This window comes from Panthera pardus, unplaced genomic scaffold (assembly GCF_024362965.1).
Source record: "Panthera pardus isolate Hobbes unplaced genomic scaffold, ASM2436296v1 HiC_scaffold_24, whole genome shotgun sequence".
Taxonomy (NCBI): Eukaryota; Metazoa; Chordata; class Mammalia; order Carnivora; family Felidae; genus Panthera; species Panthera pardus.
This window is the reverse complement of record NW_026526810.1, coordinates 76,141,453-76,159,807: the sequence shown is the minus strand read 5'-3', so window position 1 is coordinate 76,159,807 and position 18,355 is coordinate 76,141,453. Positions and strand designations below refer to the sequence as shown.

Sequence of the window (18,355 nt, the reverse complement as noted above, 5' to 3'; positions counted from 1 at the left end):
GCCCCAGGAGGGCAATAGAGGATCATTATCTCCTCTAAGCCATGAATTGGTAAATTATAGTTTGTGAGGCAAATCCTCATTGCCTGTTTCTGTACAGCTCATGAGCTAAGAATGGGTTTTATATTTATAATTTATTTATTTTAAAATGTAATTTATTGTCAAATATGCCAACATACAGTGTGTAAAGTGTGCTCTTGGTTTTTGGGGTAGATTCCCGTGGTTCATCACTTACACGCAACACCCAGTGCTCATCCCAACAAGTGTCCTCTTCAATGCCCATCACCCATTCTTCCCTCTCCCCCACCCCCCTATCAACCCTCAGTTTCTTCTCTGTATTTAAGAGTCTCTTATGGTTTGCCTCCCTCCCTCTCTGTTTGTAACTATTTTTTTTTCCCATTCCCTTCCCCCATGGTCTTCTGTTAAGTTTTTCAAGATCCACATATGAGTGAAAACATATGATATCTGTCTTTCTCTGACTGACTTATTTCACTTGGCGTAATACCTTCCAGTTCCATCCACATTGCTGCAAATGGCATGATTACATTCTTTCTCATTGCCAAGTAGTATTCCATTGTATATATAAACCACATCTTCTTTATCAATTCATCAGTTGATGGATATTTAGGCTCTTTTCATACCCTGGATGCACCCAATCTGGCCTGGGTTTTATATTTTTAAATTGTTCAAAACAGGCAAAAGAAGAATAGTATTAAGTGATAGGTGGAAATTAAAGATAATTGAAATTTTGGTGTTCATAGTTTTACTGGAACAAAGTTATGCTTGTTCTTTTATGTACTGTGTATGGCTGCCTTCATGCTATAAGGGCAGAGTTGAATATTTGCAACAAGAACCATGTGGCTTACAAAGTCTAAGATATTTACAATCTGTCCCTTTTTATATAAATTTTGATGACCCCTGGTTTAAGCAATACATTTCTCTTACTAAGAGTACCTGCTCCTCTGAAGAGTATAGCTTTCAAGTGCATTTACTCTCTGGGATGTAAGATTCTCTTCCCCCCAGGGATGGATCATTTAGAACACTTTTGGTCATCAGGGACAGAAAACCCAGTCAAAATGCCCCTTTAGTCATGTCCAAGATAGCTGCAGTGTGACTAAAAAAATTTCACATGATCTTGGTTTTCTCTACCTCCTCTCCTGCCTTCCTGTGTGTGAGCTTTATTCTTTATCTCTTCTCTAGAGCACCCCTACTGAAAACAGACTGGCTGTAGTAGTGTCAGGCCTGAGAGCCTCATTCTATGCTGGCTCCCAACTTTAATCACATCTTGACAAACCGAGATGTCATTTGTACAGCATATTGAGAGAAACTAGGGGGATTTGTGAGTATCTCCATAGGGCTTGGTGAAAAAAATCTATTATATAGTTTCTAATTATGATATATAGCTTTTATAATTATTAAAAAGAAATTAAAAATATTAGGGGAGATATTAAATATAAAATTTGCATAAATCTTTCCAAAATTTTAAATGTGAAGCTTGATCTTGCTTGCATAAACATCACATTTTAATTTCATATTTTATTTGAAATGGTTACATGCAACTCCTAATCAAGGCTTTAAAATCATGATCTCTAAAGTTATGATAGTCACTAAACAAAAAAATTTGTTTATGCAATTAAGTGATACAACATTTAAAAACTTTTCTTAAACAACCATTTCAGCACAGCTTAAATTATACTTACAAATTTGGCAGTCCCTCCCTCCCTTCCTTCCTTCCTTCCTTCCTTCCTTCCTTCCTTCCTTCCTTCCTTTATTTTTAAATTTTCTATTAAATTTTTTAATGTTCATTTATTTTCAGAGGAGAGAGAGAGAGAGAGTAGGGGAGGGGCAGAGAGAGAGGAAGACACAGAATCCGAAGCAGGCTCCAGGCTCTGAGCTGTCAGCACTGAGTCTGATGCAGGGCTCGAACTCATGAGCCAAGCTGTGAGATCATGACTTGAGCTGAAGTCGGATGCCCAACTGACTGAACCACTCAAGTACCCCTCTTCCTTCATTTTTTATTGACAAGTGCATTATTAAAATTTCTTATAATAGTAATGGATTTTTGATCCAATAGAACTTTTGCATATCAAATACGTACATGGTTTGAACAATCACTTGCAGGTAACTTGGACACTACTTAAACGGCACATAAGCCACCAGCCGGGAGAAATAGCTCATGCATACAAAGACAGAGATTTGGGACCACTGCCTGGAGTGTGTCTCTGAGGAACCCCAGCCCCAACAGTTGATCCTCACTGCTCAACAGCACCCTGGGCTGCATGCTTGTGTGTATTCCTTGGACACCTGGAACATGAAATTCTTTTTCCAGTAGCTACAGAACCCCTTGTTCCCGGTGACAGAGGTCTGCTTTACAGAGAGTATGTGCTCTGTAGATGGCCAGGAATAGAGCACCTCCTTTGGCTGTACTAGTGCATCTTGCCAGGTGGTGAGGTCTCGATGGTGCTCACTGAGATTGCTTCCTACAAGGACAATGTGGCAGCCCATTGGATTCTACTCAGTTTGGGGGCCGCTTTTTGAGGATTGCCAGATGAGACTGTTTGAGGCCACGGGTGACCTAGTTGTGAGCTCTGGTCACCCCGCATGCCCTCTTGTTATCTCCAAGGCTGCGGGGATCAATATCTTTCAGAACGTCTATAACCCATTTGTGGCATACCAATGAGCTCTGGCTGGGAAGCTCTGCCTTGACAGATATGACTGCAGTGTTTCCTGAACAATTAAAGGAGGTGATTCAGGAGAAAAGCACCTTCCAGAGCAAAGTTTAACTCCCATGAACTGGATTGCTTTGGAAACAGATATTTCTGTTACTTTTGTTTACTTTTGTTGTTGTTGTGTGTATGTAGGTACACTAGTGATCGCTCCAGGTATTACAGAAAACCTCCTTAACTTGTCACAGTCTGCCTCCAATGAATATTATTCCACCTCAGGTCAGTGTCAGAGTCTTACAGTTGTAAGCTTCCACCTCCCTCACTCCCATCCTCTGTGTCTTTTTTTTTTTTTTTTTTTTTTTTTTGCTTTACAACATACTTTTCCCCCAGTTTTATTGAAAATATAATTAGCATACATCATTGTATAAGATTAAGTCATACAGCATGATGGTTTATCTTTGTGTTATATTTTTAATGACATTTTACTTCTATATCTCTCATAAACACTACAGTACATTGTTATTTGGTATTGCACAATCAATTGTCTTTTAAAATATTTACTTATTTAATTCTTTCTTTCTTCCTTCTTTCTTTCTTTCTTTCTTTCTTTCTTTCTTTCTTTCTTTCTTTCTTTCTTTCTTTCTTTCTTTCTTTCTTTCGTTTTGAGAGAGAATGGGATAAAGTGCAAGTGGGAGAGGGGCAGAGAGAAAGGGGGACAGAAGATCCGAAGCAGGCTCTGTGCTGAGAGTAGTGGGCCTGATGCGGAGCTTGAACTCATGAACCACGAGATCATGACCTGAGCTGAAGGTGGAGGCTTAACCAACTGAACCACCCAGGTGCCCCTCAATTGCCTTAAAAGATTTTTTAAAAAAAATTTTTATTTATTTTTCAGAGAGAGAGACAGAGCATGAGCAGGGGAGGGGTGAAGAGAGAGGGAGACACAGAATCCAAAGCAGGCTACAGGCTCTGAGCTGTCGGCACAGAGCCTGTTGTGGGGCTCAAACCCACAAACTGCAACATCAGGACCTGAACCCAAATCTGATGCTTAATTGACTGAGCCACCCAGATGCTCCTCAATTGCCTTTTCTTAAAAACAGGTTTCTTGGGATGTAAATTTATATCATAAAGTTCAACCATATAAAGTGTACAATTTAATAGTTTGGCATATATTACATTATTAATTAAACAATTGTGGTAAAATATGTATAACAAAATTTGCCATTTTAACTATTTCTAAGTGTATATTTCATTGGCGTTAATTACATTCACAATGTTGCACAACTATCACCACTTTCTATTTCTAAAACTTTTTCCTCACCACAACTAGAAACTCTGTAACTATTAAGCAATTACTCCCTATACCCTCCTTCCTACAGCCCTTGGTATCTTTAATCTAATTTCTGTCTCTATGAATTTGCCTGTTCTACGTATATTATAATTGGAATCATATAATCTTTGTTGTTTTGTGTCTGGCTTATCTTACTTAGCATAATGTTTTTAAGGTTCATCCATGATGTAGCATGTTTGAGAACATCATTTCCTTTTAAGGTAAATAATATTCAGTTGTATGTATATAACACATTTTACTTATCAATTCATCTATTGATGGACTAATTATCTTTTAAGGAAATGAAGAAACAAAAAAATGCTCCTTATATACTTGCCCATCTATTTTTTATTTCTAGAACTTTTCATTTGTTTACATATAATTGGATTTTTATGTTGTCACATCCTGAAAAATGCCCTTTTGACATTTATAAAGGCATTCCAGGTCTGCTAAGGACCAATTATCTCAAATTTGACAATATCTGGATTTTTCCTTCATTTTGGAAGAATATTTTGCTGGATAAAGAATTCCAGGTTGACAGGTTTGTTTTTTTTTTTTTTTTCCTTTGAACACTTTCAAGATATCATTCCATTGTCTTCTGGATTGCATTGTTTTTGATGATGTCAGTAGTAATCTTTATTGTTGTTCTCTTACAGATCATACATCTTTTTTCCCCCTGGTTGCTTAAAAATTTTTCTCTTTCTCTTTGGTTTTCAGTAGTTTGCTATGATGTGAATATCTGTAGTTTTCTTTGTGTTTATTCTGCTTGGAGTTTGTAGAGCTTATTGGATCTGTAGGTTGAGATACTGTTTGTTAAAATCAAATTTGGAAAATTTTATGTTATTATATCTTCCTTCTATTACTTATGTATATTTCATTATGTTATCTCATTCTCCTTCCTTTCTTTTTATGACTTGAATAAAAAGTATGTTGGATTACTTGATAGTGTCCCATGGGCCATGGAGGCTCTGTTGAGTTTTTTAGCTTTCTTTTTCTTTGTGCTTCAATTTCTAGTTTCTATTGCCAATTTTCAAGTTCATTGATATTTTCTTACATAGTGACCAGTATGCTGAAAAACTCATGCAGTAAATTTTTCATTTCAAATATTTGATTTTCCAGTTCTGAACTTCTCATTTTATTTAATAGTTTCTCTTTATCTGCTGAGATCACCCATTGGTTGACTTGTATGTCTATCTTTACCTTCAAATCCTTGAATATATTTGTAGTAGTTGTTTGCAAGTCCTTGTTGGCTTATTCCCATATCCCTGTTGTGTCTAGATCTACTTCTATTGCCCCTACCCCATGCACTTATGGACAGGGCACATCTATGAAACAGTTGCCTTTCATAATTCTGGACAGGAATCAAAGCACAAGTCACTTATCCTGGAATCTTCAAACTTTAGGTTTGATCCCATCATTCCTTCTAATGCTCATGTTTAATTTTCTAAGCCCTTTTATCTCCCTTTCCAAACTTTTCCCCCTTATCATAACACAAAGGTGGTTATTGTTTGTTTTGTTTTATTTCCAGTTTAGAATGAGGGGCCGATACAGAAAGTGGAAAAACTTGCCTCAGCTAGAACTCTTTGACTTCCAGTCATCATTAGTGTTGGCTTTTTGAACTTAGGAGCTGACAGTTGAGTGCATTGGTCCTCTGACCTCAACATGCCAACTACTGACCTCAGCAGGCCAACTAATAAAAGATAGTTGCATATAAACAGTTGATTCAACAAGTGGAAGGATGAAGTGGCAGGGGTGGGCAAGATGGGGAGAAGAAAGAAACATGGTGGTTGATAATTCCAATTGTTGCTTTGCCACACCTTCGTTCTTTCCTTCCTTCCTCCCTTCCTCCTTCCTTCCTTCCTTCCTTCCTTCCTTCCTTCCTTCCTTCCTTCCTCCCTTCCTTCCTTCCTTCCTTCCTTCCTTCCTTCCTTCCTCCCTTCCTTCCTTCTTCCTTTCTTTTCCTTCCTTTCTTTCTTTCTTTCTTTCTTTCTTTCTTTCTTTCTTTCTCCTTCTTTCTTTCTTTTTTTCTTTCTTTCTTTGTTTATTTTTGAAAGTGGGGGAGGGGTAGAGAGAGAAGACAGAGGATCTGAAGTGGGCTCTGTGCTGACAGCAGAAAGCCCCATGCAGGGCTTGAACTCATGAACCGTGAGAATCAGGACCTGAGCTGAGGTCAGATGCTTAACCGATTGAACCACCAGGAGGAGGAGGAGAACAATGGAGGAAGAGGAGGATAAGGAGGGAGAGGGGGAAACAGATTTCATGTGGCTCACAAAGCCTAAAATATTCACTAAGTGGCTTTTTATAGGAAAGTTTGTCAAGCTTTGTATTAAAGACTAGAGGGAGTAAGGATGCATCTGTCATGTAGAACTGTGACTTAAAGTATTAATTTTTCCTTTTCTTGGGCTGAAAGGAGGTGAGGTGATACTATAGCCTGTTCTTATCTTTGTGGATCCTTCACTTACACACTGGTACAGAGAGTAATAGCTTGGGCCTGTGCCATCACACTCCCTTCTCTCTTGAAATGGTCATGGAAGCATGGCTGTCCTCACGTGGGACAGACACACCTGAAGGCCCAGTGTAAGTTCTTGAGGGAGGGATATCTCTCCAGCTGAGAAAGTAGGCCAGAGCAGAGATGCTTTGTGCAGAGGCAAAGGGCCCAGCCAAACACAGACATCTTGAATTAGGACTCCTCTCTTTTCTGCTATTTGGCTGCTGTGAGGACTTGCATTAGTGAGAAAAGAGAATGTGACTATCATATCCTGCTGGGTGCTACTTCGAATTCTCTCCCAGGCCTTTGGGACACCCCTGTGGGATAGTAGCATGTTTTATGTTAGGTGCTGGTGGTGAGCAATGCCATTCATTATCTGCGTGGCTTTCAGACTGTCTGTCAGCCTTCTTATAGCAATAAATAAGTGACTGTGGATCTCTAGAGATCGAAAGTCTTCTCTTTTTGTGTAATGGCCTGGTGAAAAGGGGCTGAAATATAGCTTTCCTTCAGAATTCCTTTATCATCCTGCTGTTCCATATTTAAGTGCTATTATCTGGAAGTCATTCTTCTCGGCAATAATTTGAAAGAAAGTTGCTTACAAAGGCATCAAGCAGAGGGGACAACTTGGGTAGAATCGAAATGGGAGAGAGATTGAATTCCAGGTTAAATCCCTGGTCTGTCCCTTGAAACGGAGGCATATAGATGAGAAAGCAAACAGAAAACAGTAGGTAAACATGCTGGGATGTACAGTGGGTAATGGATATTGAAGGATGATCTTGTCATGCATGCTAAACAGATACTTTTATGAGTTTAAATTTAATTAGCATCTGGAAATTAACAAGGCTAGAAAGAAGGGCAATGTGTTTTTAAGTGATGGCGATGGATAGGTACTGTTTGGAGCATATAGATAAATGAAGATTTAATTTGTAATGCATAATGAGCCAGGTGCCTATAAAATAATTTGTTTTTCTAGTTGCTATCACAGAACAAAACAATAGAACCATCCAAGGTCAGGCAATTACTGTTATTACTGTTTTTCTTTGGTTAAATGTTAAAATCGGCCTTGTAGATGGATATCAATTTGTATTGTTCAAGTTGGATAATGTAAATGTTTCCGTTGTCACACCTTCTGTTTCTTCTTTAAGGGATGGAGCATGAAAGTAATTTTGGTCCTACATCTTTTGTACATTTACCTTAGGTATGTGTGTGTTGGGTCAGGGTATGCTCCTGGAGGTAAGGGGAATGGTCTGTATCTTCTAGTACCTTTCATATTTTGAGCATTTGTTTTTTGTAGTCTTTTCAGAGAAGGGGCTGAGAAATGAACTTTAGCTAGAAGAAGGGATCCAGTTCAGTTTTAAAATGATATCATTTCTGTTCTTCTTTGGTCATAAACCATATGGATCTGTCCAACACATAAATTGAGGCTGCCCTTTGTATCCCAAATGGTGCTGAATTGGGGTTGTGGGCAGGGTGCTGTGGCAGGAGAACTACATGGGTCTGGGTTAAAGTCAGAGGCTGTCCCATTGGGAGAGTTTGTTCTCCTGAGGTCAGCTCCTTGTACTGAGCCCAGCATGTGTGTATAGGAATGAGTGTGCAGATCCTCTGATTCCTGGATTGCAGGAGGTTGAGAGGGCAGCGCTGTTTATTGTGGCCTTCATAAGAGTTAAGTAGCTCAAGAATTACACGGGATACCATGCAGAAAATGGTTCACGTGAAAGGGGTGCACATCTGAGGCTCATAGTTGTGCAGAGTGGGACCTGCTTCAAGCTTCAAGCATCCGCCTTGCAACTAACTGCCTTTCTTTCTCTCTCCTCAGTGTTCCCTGTGAGGTAGGGAAGAGTCATCGTGAGCAGAAGTGGAGGACAGGGTTGCAATGTTTTTACTCGTAGTAGGAATGAATTTGTGTTTCTGGTTTTTTTTTAATCATTATTTTTTCTCTTGTTTATTCCTAAGGAAGTGCATTTGTGTGTGTGTGTGTGCGTGCGTGTGAGAGAGAGAGAGAGAGAGAGAGAGACAGAGAGAGACAGAGACAGAGAGAGAGACAGAGAGAGAGAGAGACAGAGAGTGCGAGCAAGAGAGAGAGCATGTGGGCAAGCCATGCATTCCAGGGGAAACTCAGTAACTCATACAGGTCTGTAGACTTGGGGAAGGGTGCACAAAAGACCATCTTGTGCAGCCATTCTTAAACCTGGCTCTGCAATCAGGCCCCTCCAGGGAGCTTTGAAAAATTCAGTTTCCAGGCCTCACTCTTGGAAGTTCTGATTCAGTCATTCAGAGGGCCTAGGAATTCATGTTTCAAAGAGATCATCCTAGTGATCCTGTTGGGTAGCTGTGTCTGGGAGCCTCAGAGCCAGCACAACTCCAGTCTGTAAGTGGGAGCCTACTTAAATCTTCCCAGTCTGTGGAAACTATAAATGTCAGGTGACACACACAGTCATAAATTTTGGCATTAGAACCACTTTGCCATCTTTGGGCCCTCATTGTCTCTTTGATCTTTTTAAAGCACAAACCCTAGCCTCTCTCTGCTTCCTGCACCTGGAGGCCTTCCACGGGACCCAAGTGTTGGGGGTGGGAGGCACCATGGGACCCAAGCTTGGGACCAGGGTCTTTAACATTCCACTTATTTGAGTGGGAGTGTGAGTAATCCAGACCAGGCCAGGTTTTTACACAGGCAAGACCTTGCAGAGTTTCCTTCCCAGCCACTACCATGCCCCAGAGAATCCAGGCTGCTTTCCTGCCAGTGAGAGAGGTGAGTGTGCTGAAGGATCCATCCTGGAAGAGGAAAAGGTGCAAAGGTGACCAGAAAATGTTTTAAAATGGGTTAGACACTCACAGAACCCTACAGGAAAATATATTCAGTAATTTTGTTTTTATCATTGTTTCTAAAGTTCCATAGTGGAGAATTAGGGGCTAGTTTCCAGGGTGGGGATGCTTTTTAGCTTTTGTGTATTTTGAAATGGGGTCTCAAGGGGCACAGGGTACAGCAAGGTAAGGGCAGGGAGGAGGTGGCTGCCACTCGAGGAGCACCCAGAATAAGAGCTGAGAGATTTACGTGGTGTTTGTGTGTGGTTAAAATGGTGGTGGGGAAGCAATCTAATTCTTCAGTGACAAGCCTTTGTTTTAAGATAAATTTAAACAGAGCTATTAAGAGAGTTTCACATTTGTACAAGTACCTTTTATGAACAATAGTTTCCAAACCATTTAATAATGACCTTGGCACTATCATCAGAACAGCACAATTCTCAATCTGTCCCTGGCTTTGCTGAGGACCCGACACACTTCCTGTTCTCCTTAATCACTTCTCCCATCTGGGAAGCACTGGGCTCTCAGGAAGACACCTGTTTTCTCGCCTGTTATTTTCAAAACTTGGATCCCCGGTTGGTTCTGAATGGTTGTGAGTGAGGCGACAGGGGCCAGAGGGTCAGGCCTGTCAGTCCTGTGGGATAGAAATCATGAAATATCTGTGAAGGACCCCCATCACCTCAGTGCCTGCCTATGAATTCCCATGTGAGGCTGGGCATGGTTCATATATTTTTTTCTTAGTAAAAGGTGACTTCTTTTTGTTTTGTTTTGTTTATTTATTTTGAGAGAAAGAGAGAGAGAGAGAGAGAGAGAGAGAGAGCAAGCCCACAGGTAGGGGTAGGGCAGAGAGAGAGGGAGAAAGAGAATCCCAAGCAGGATCTGTGCTTTCAGTGCAGAGCCCAATGTGGGGCTCCATCCCATGAACTGTGAGATCATGACCTGAGCTAAAATCAAGAATCAGACACTTAGCCAACTGAGCTACCCAGGTGCCCTGTAAAAGGTGACTTCTGTTCATTTCGTGAAAAAGGAATTCATGGAAAATAAGAAAAGGAAGATTTTTAAGAAGTAAAAGCAAATTAGAAGGAAAAGAAACAGAGTTTGAGGAGGAAAAAGAAAAATCTAAGTTTAGAAACATCCTATGTGTGCTTAGAAGACTAGCACCCATATTTTAGATTATCTTGGTTGTGTTCAAAGTAGATTTCTTGGTATTTGGTAAAGAGAATGAGGCTTAAATGAATAAGAGAATAGCCATGTTTTTAATACAGGTTCCCATACTTGTGGAACCTGAGGACTCAACTATAAAGACTAAGGGTAGGGTGGTGTGCTGGTAATCTTGAGCCTCAGTTCTATGTGGTGGGGACGGGGCGGGGGGTTCCTGATGAAATGACCTCAGGTGGCCTTCAGCAAGAGGTTACTGGCTACAGTAATCTTTCCTGGCAGCATATTTCTTTTAATTTTTTTTCACATTTATTTATTTTTGAGAAACAGAGAGAGACAGAGCGTGAGCAGGGGAGGAGCAGAGAGAGGGGGAGTCACAGAATCAGAAGCAGGCTCCAGACTCTGAGCTGTCAACACATAGCCTGATGTAGGGCTCGAACCCATGAACTGTGAGATCATGACCCGAGCTGAAGTCGGAAGCTCAACTGACTGAGCCACCCAGGCGCCCTGTGGCGGCATATTTCACTTCCCAGCATTGGCAATTCCCACAAGGACAACTTCCCACAGAGTCCTGACAACTTGCACCTCCTGTTCTTCCACAGAGTGAATCTTCTGTGGGACCACAGTGTTTCCCTCACAGGGAGAAGCCACTATGGACTTGGGCATTGCAATTGTCACTGTGGTGTGGGCCTCGAGGGTAGCAGAGAGATGGTGCGGGAAATACCAGAACAATGTAAAACCCAGGCCCTGCCCTCATTTACCATGCTGTCCATATGGGGAGTTAAAAAAAAAAAAGTCCATGGAAAAGAGTTTAGAATGTTTATGCAAGTAAGTTAGAATTGATAAACTTTTAAACAACAATGGAGTCCATGAGTGATTAGAGCATCACGGGGCTAATCAGCAAAGATATTCTAAAAAGGAGAGCTTAAAATTCAAAGCCAGGTAATACAATAATACCAATAATGAGCAGACAATAACATAATAAAATACTATGATGCCATTTTTCCAAAACTCAAAGCTCATTAAAAAGTTGACCTCATTTGTTATAGCATTTGTGAGACACAAGCATCATTATTCTCATGTGGGCAAAGAAATGGGAGGCTCAGAAGGATAGAGCCTTTGTTTCTAGCATGTTCGATGCAGAACTATTCTCAGAACTCAGATTGCAGGAAGAATCCTTGATCTGTCACAAGAGTCCAAGAGTTCACTATGTCTGTCTAGCTTTCTTAAAGTTCTTTCTGAGGATACACTATTGCATTAATTATGTTACCAGGCTAGTGTCTTTTTTGGGAGGGGAGGAGTAGCTAAGTAATTTTTGGAGGTTTATAAAACAGTATATTTGAAATTATTTCATTTTTGGACATATATACGTGAAAAAATATATGTCAATTTGTTAACAGTGGCTATGTCTGATATATGTAATTATAGTTTATCTTTATGTTTTTTTATCTCCTTATAAATTATACAAATGAGTATGAATTGTTTTTGTATTAAATGGGAAAACACCCTCTAAAATAGTAAAACAAAACAAAGGGTTTTAAAGAAATCTCTAATTTTTTATTTTACTTTATTTTAATTTTAGAAAGAGAGAGCACATGAGTAGGAGAAAGGGGCAGAGGGAGAGAGAGACAGACTCAGGCAGGCTCCACACTCAGAGTGAAGCCTGACGCAGGGCTCAATCTCCTGAGCGTCATGACCTGAGCCAAAATCAAGAGTTGGACACTCAATGGACTGAACCACCCAGGCACCCCTAAAATTTATTTTTAGATAATTATACCTGTTTTATTTTTATAAAATAAAATTTTTTGCTAAATATTACAAAATTAAACTTATAACAATCACTTTAGATAGTTGTAACTTTTGTGTATATGTATTCATACTATTTTTTGACTTACTGTAATTTCTTTAATCAACTTTCACCTGTTAGACATCTACTTTTTCTAATTTATCACTATTATAAGAAAACTAGAGTAAACACAGTTAGGTAAAATGAATTAAAATGAAAGTAGAAACACCCTGCCCTTCCCCCAAAAGATTCTGAAAAATGGGCATAAATCCTTTCTAGAAAATTTTATTCAATTCTCACCAAATTATTTTTTTGACCAGATTGTGATCTTAACTAAAGAATGGAAAGACAGTAACATAGGTTAAGTACCCACAAACAAAACTTTTTTTTTTTTAATTTTTTTTTTTTTAACGTTTATTTATTTTTGAGACAGAGAGAGACAGAGCATGCACAGGGGAGAGGCAGAGAGAGAGGGAGACACAGAATCTGAAACAGGCTCCAGGCTCTGAGCTGTCAGCACAGAGCCCGACGCGGGGCTCAAACTCACGGACTGTGAGATTATGACCTGAGCCGAAGTCGGCCGCTTAACCGACTGAACCACCCAGGCGCCCCCACAAACAAATCTTTATGATACTTCTTGTTGTTGTATTTTAGTAGTTAAAAAAACATTTTTTTTAATGTTTATTTATTTTTGAGAGAGAGAGACAGTGCACGCGCGTGCACAAGCCAGGGAGGGGCAGCGAGAGAAGGAGACACAGAATCTAAAGCAGGCTCCAGGGTCTGAGCTGTCAGCACAGAGCCCGATGTGGCGCTTGGGCTCAAGAGCCATGAGATTATGACCTGAGCTGAAGTCAGACACTTAATTGACTGAGCCACCCAGGGGCCCCTGTGTTGTAGTATGTTTTAAAATCAGGAATGGTAAGAGTTACAGTAGGAGAGAAGTCCTACTTCTTTTAGTTGGATATTCTTACTATAAGCATGATCAAACACAATTGTAGGTGCTTTTACGAAATCTTTCAGTAGAATGGATAAAGAAATATTTGGGGGTATATGTTTGCAGGGAGGAGATAACTTATTGTTCACCTGTCCGGAACGTCCATGGAAAGGGTCACTCCATTTGCTTTTCTGCAGAACAATAGAATACTTTCAGTTCTCATCATGTTTCTCCCAAGTGTCCAGGGATAATTACATTTTGTATCCAGGAGATATTACCCTGCTTTTGGCACTGTGCTAGGAACAAGGGTAGGGAGGCTTCAAAGATGAATCAAGAACCACTTCAAATGCCACCTCTTACACAACATCTTCTAGAGGTTCTCTAGGTTCCCACAGGGCATTTTTGTTCCTCTATAGCACTTACCACATTATGTCACACTTTGTTCAGGAAATCCTCTTTTTAAAGGTGACTCCAGCCTCTCTGTAAGACTTGCATGGAAGATTCCCACTGAATCTAACACTTGGCAGGAATCTTCAATGCATAGGGACAAGCACAATTATTTGTTCAAGGGTTAGTTCCATCCAGTAGGTGGTGAACTTCCCTAGGGAAGTCCCTAGAAAATGCCTCATGTTTATTGACTGAATGATGAATGAGTTGGCTCATGTGGAATGATTACAACTCTGTCATACAAAGAATGGAGAGAAAGGAAAGAGAAAGACCAGGTGAAATCCTTTCATGGAGATAAAACGATGGCTTTAAGACACTATGAGATGTTTGTCACCTCTGCGCTGCATTTGGCTTCTGTCACAGAGTTGACCACCCTGCTTGCCTCCATGCATTGAAGATTCCTGTTGAGTCCAAGATTTGGCAGGAATCTTCAGTACAAGTCCTGCAGAGAGGTTGGAGTCATCTCAAAAGAGAAGAGTTCCTGAAAAGCTGAAAATATGAGTAGGTAGTTAGTTGGGAATGTTGAGTTGGTGGTAGGAAGCTGCTGAATTTCTGTCTTCTGACCTAATATTAAAAGAGAATTTTCATCATCATCATTTCTCCAAACTTTGACCTTTTCCCCCCATATGACAAATTGGCATTTCTTGTTTATTCCACAAAACAAATGCAAAAATTATTTAAGGGACTCAAATGGACCATTTATATCAGAGACTGGTCTCAGAGTTGGCAGCTGTCCCTTGATACCTGTCCTTCCCTTCTTCCACAATAGCAGGAACCCAGATTTTTGGCTTGGCACGTGGATGGCCAGAATAAAGCCTATGTTTCTTCTCAGCTTTCCTTCCAGCTACGGAACTCATATTAGCTAAGTTCTGGCTAATGGACACTAGTGGAAGTGGTGAATGAAACTTACAGTCCTTAAAGGAAAGAGACTATATGCATTTCTTCTTCTCATTGGCAGGAGTGTAGATGTGATGGCTTAACTCCAGGAGCCATTATGGACCATGAAGTAACCATGGGAATGGAAGAAACCACCCACAGCAGAACACCAAGATAGTAGAAGCCTGGGTCCCCAAGAGCGTGGAGCCTATTCCACCTCTGGACTAACCAACCTCTCTACTTTTTGAAAGTCACAGAGATAAACTAATTTGCTTAAGCTATAGTTGTTTTGGATTATTCCATTACTCACAACAGAACCTAATTATTACTAATACAGCCAGTGTGAATTAAGGGAAATATTTAGCTGATTCACTACAACTAGGCAGACCACAAGTCTGTCTCTGAGGAGGGTGCCTGAAATGTGCAAGTATCCTCCCTGAAGTGAGCACTTCCTCTGGGAGCTTGGCTGGTAGTGTAGTGTGAACTGGAGGCCGGAAACCTGACCAGAAGTGTGTGCCTTAGATATTAGTGAGGGCTTTGGTGAGGGACGAACATGGCATAGGGGAGAGGGCATGGGCTTATGGTCAGAAAGACTTGGGTTAACACACTGAATCTATCATTTACAATTTATGTGATTTGAACTTCAGTTTCTGTGGTTATGAGTATTAATCAGATGTTAGATACTGAGAAATGTTAGTAACTGACACATAATAGGCACTGAAAACATAGCTCTTATTATTAAAATACACTACATGTTAATAGGACCTTATAACCCAAGGTTTGTGAAACTCTTGCTTTCATGTTTAATACCAAGACATTGATTAATGCTATCTAAGTGAATTCTCATAGATAGAAATGTAAAAAGTATAAGCAAAACCTCCTAGTGTAAAAATTTCTTTCAATATATGATATTTCTGCTCAACAGTAAATATAAAGTGATGTCTTCTCCTTTCTATAAAAAACAAAAACAGGGGCACCTGAGTGACTCAGTCGGTTCAGTGTCTGACTCTTGATTTTGGCTCAGGTCATGATCTCATGGTCATGAGATCAAGCCCTGTGTCAGGCTCTCTGCTGGGCGTGGAGGCTGTCTCTCCCCAGCTTGCGCTCTCTCTCTCTCTCTAAAATAAACCATAAATAATAAACAAAACCAAATCTCTATTATGGAATAAGGCTGTAAATAACTATATGGAATCACGATTCTTGATTTCAGGAAACAGAACCTGAAATAGAGGCTAATTTTAGAACAGAACCTGAATTAGAGGGTAATTTTAATAGAAAGAAACTTGTTACAGGTGTTAGTAGCTTCTGCAATTTCCAGGAAAACCAGAGAACCAAGGTTAGAAGGGATCAGCCAGAGCAGCATAGCCTGGAGAAACTGCAACCATTTTGGGTGGTGGATCTTGTGGAGACCCTCCCCTCCCTCGGAGCCCTTGCCTACTGGTTGGCACCTATAAGCCAGGGATTGGAGATTGGAACATGAGCCACAGCTGCCACAAAACAGAGCTGGGCAGCCACACTGGCCTGTCTCCTATTGTTACCACTATGTACATGGCTCAGTTAGGTCTTTAAAGTATATGTGATGCTTAGTAGAACTTGGGTCACATGTAGGACACTAGGCATGAGGGAGGGGGAGATGTCATTTTTCAGACCATAGGACGGGAAGAGGTCTTAGTCTGAGTTCCCCCGGAATGCAGAGCCTGAGACAAGGACTTTATTTTGGGAAGTGATCCTAGGGGTTAGAAATGGGGGGTTAAGAAGACCTTTAAGCCAGAGATGATGACATTAATTTCAACTGACAAGTTCAGCCCTTCCTGCCATCAACGTAAATAAAGGTGCAAGCGCTATATACTATTCATTATGGAAATAAATTTACTCTGGTCATGAGGAATCACTGTAAAAATCATACCTGCCATAGGTTGGAGACAAACTGTTGCAGCAAGGGGGTGATTGTAATAGTATTACCAGAGAATGTAGGGCTTGAGATAGGAGGGGGACTGTGAGAAGCAAAAGCATGGGGCACAGAATGTCTAACTGACAGGCTTTGATGGCTAACAGCTTATAGAAGGGAGAAGAACAGCTTGAGATGGTGCTGTGTGTCTGGCCTTGGTGCTGGGGAGCTTGGCAGTGTCTTTTGCTGGGATCAGGAATACTGGAGAAGGGACTGATACAGGGTGGAGATGGTAAGATGGTGAGTTCATTTCACATATGGTGAGTTCCAGGTGGCTGTGTGTACAGTATCATTGGGAATGTGGGTCTGGAATCAGGAAAGAGGGCATGGCTGGGAATATAGGCATAAGAATCTCCACATTTCAGGGGAAAGTAAAGGAAAAGGACAAGCAAAGGAGGCTGAAAAGCCCCATGCACCTTGTCAGACCAGACAGGTCTGTCATTCTCTTCTCTGCTCCTGGCAACAGGTCTTAGGCACGCGACCTGCCTCTGCTCCTCCTGCATGCTGGTGTTACCAACAATGACTCCCTTTGTGGTTCTGTCCCCTTGGGAGCTGGTGTCCCTTGCTCCTTCTAATTCCTCTGGATCCCTGAAGACAAGCAACGAGGTCTTCTTATTTACTTGTATGTTTATTTCTGAAATAAATTTTACTTCTAATCACTGCTGCCTAATATAGTGGGAATAATAAAATCCACAAACTCATAAGATTTAGAGAATCTTAAAAAATTCACGTGGTTTTGATTCCTTGTCTGCGTTCCTGACTCCCTTGCTGAGACAGTAACTTGAATTTCCTTGCTTTCTTTGCTGAGGATGGAACTATTAACCCTTCTCTCTCCTTCTGACTCCCTCTTCTAGGGGAAAGATGTGACTCCAGAATAATCTGCTTTCTGGCACGGGCTCAGGGATATAATCTGGACAAAAAGATACATGTTTCTTGTTGCCACATGGGCAATTTGCAAGTTTAAGACCCTCCAAACCCAGTGCCACCCATATTCTCTTGGCTTCTGCCCTGTGTAAGATTAGGACTCTCTGAATGGTGTTGCCTAAGCCAAGAGTCAAGGGGTCTTCAAGAAAGAGGTAATTGTCAGCTGTGTCACATGCTTGTAAAGGTTGAATAAGGTGAGGATGAAGAAGAGGCTGTTATGTAGTAACTGGTCACCCCTGGGGTTTGATATCCCATGCAGCATACGTTTAGGCAATTTTATATTTGCAAGAATAGCCTAAACCATTGAAAAGTTGTCTGTGCCCAAGATCCTGTTGATAGCAAACCTCTAGCAAGAAAATATCTCAATTTCTTTGAGCAGTACAAGCATCGTGTGTGTGTGTGTGTGTGTGTGTGTGTGTGTGTGTGTGTGTAAGAATAAGGACAGATCCAAACCAGATCACCATTACCATTCTGTAATCACAGGAGCAACAGGGAATCCATGGGAACTCAGAGGAAATACTTAGATAATGTCCAAAGCAGAAAAATGTGTGCATTGAAATGGTAATATTACTTAGGCTGGCATATCTGGAAGCAAAGTGTTTTTCTTCCTTAGACAGGTGACTGTTATACATGACAAAGTCTCTCTTTATGTCATAAGTTTCAGTTTTGAAAGAATATCACCATTCTACAAGTTATCTGTTAAAAGCATCACAATATATACCAATTGCACTTAAACCCACCTTCCGAATTTCTGATAAGTGGGAACTGGCATTTCATGTACCTCACTGGATGAACATTATATCCTTTTTTTTTTTTTTAAAGAAAAGTTCTGATTTGTTTAAATGTTATTAAAATGCTCAAAAGAAAAAGGTCAGGCCCCTTTAATAAATAGTTTGAAAGCAGTTACAAATCTACTGGGCAGGTTATGGAGAAAATTTAAGTGATTCAATGTAGAATATTATCTTAGCAACAAAGGCAAGAAGATGTCCTGGGAGGTGAGGA

General features: G+C 40.5%; 1 long non-coding RNA gene across 2 annotated transcripts in view; it reads left to right on the top strand.

The window, feature by feature from the left end:
- LOC109254309 (uncharacterized) overlaps positions 1-18,355 on the top strand; it is a 225,286-nt gene that overhangs the window by 72,629 nt on the left and 134,302 nt on the right. The gene's annotated exons all lie outside the window — the stretch shown is intronic.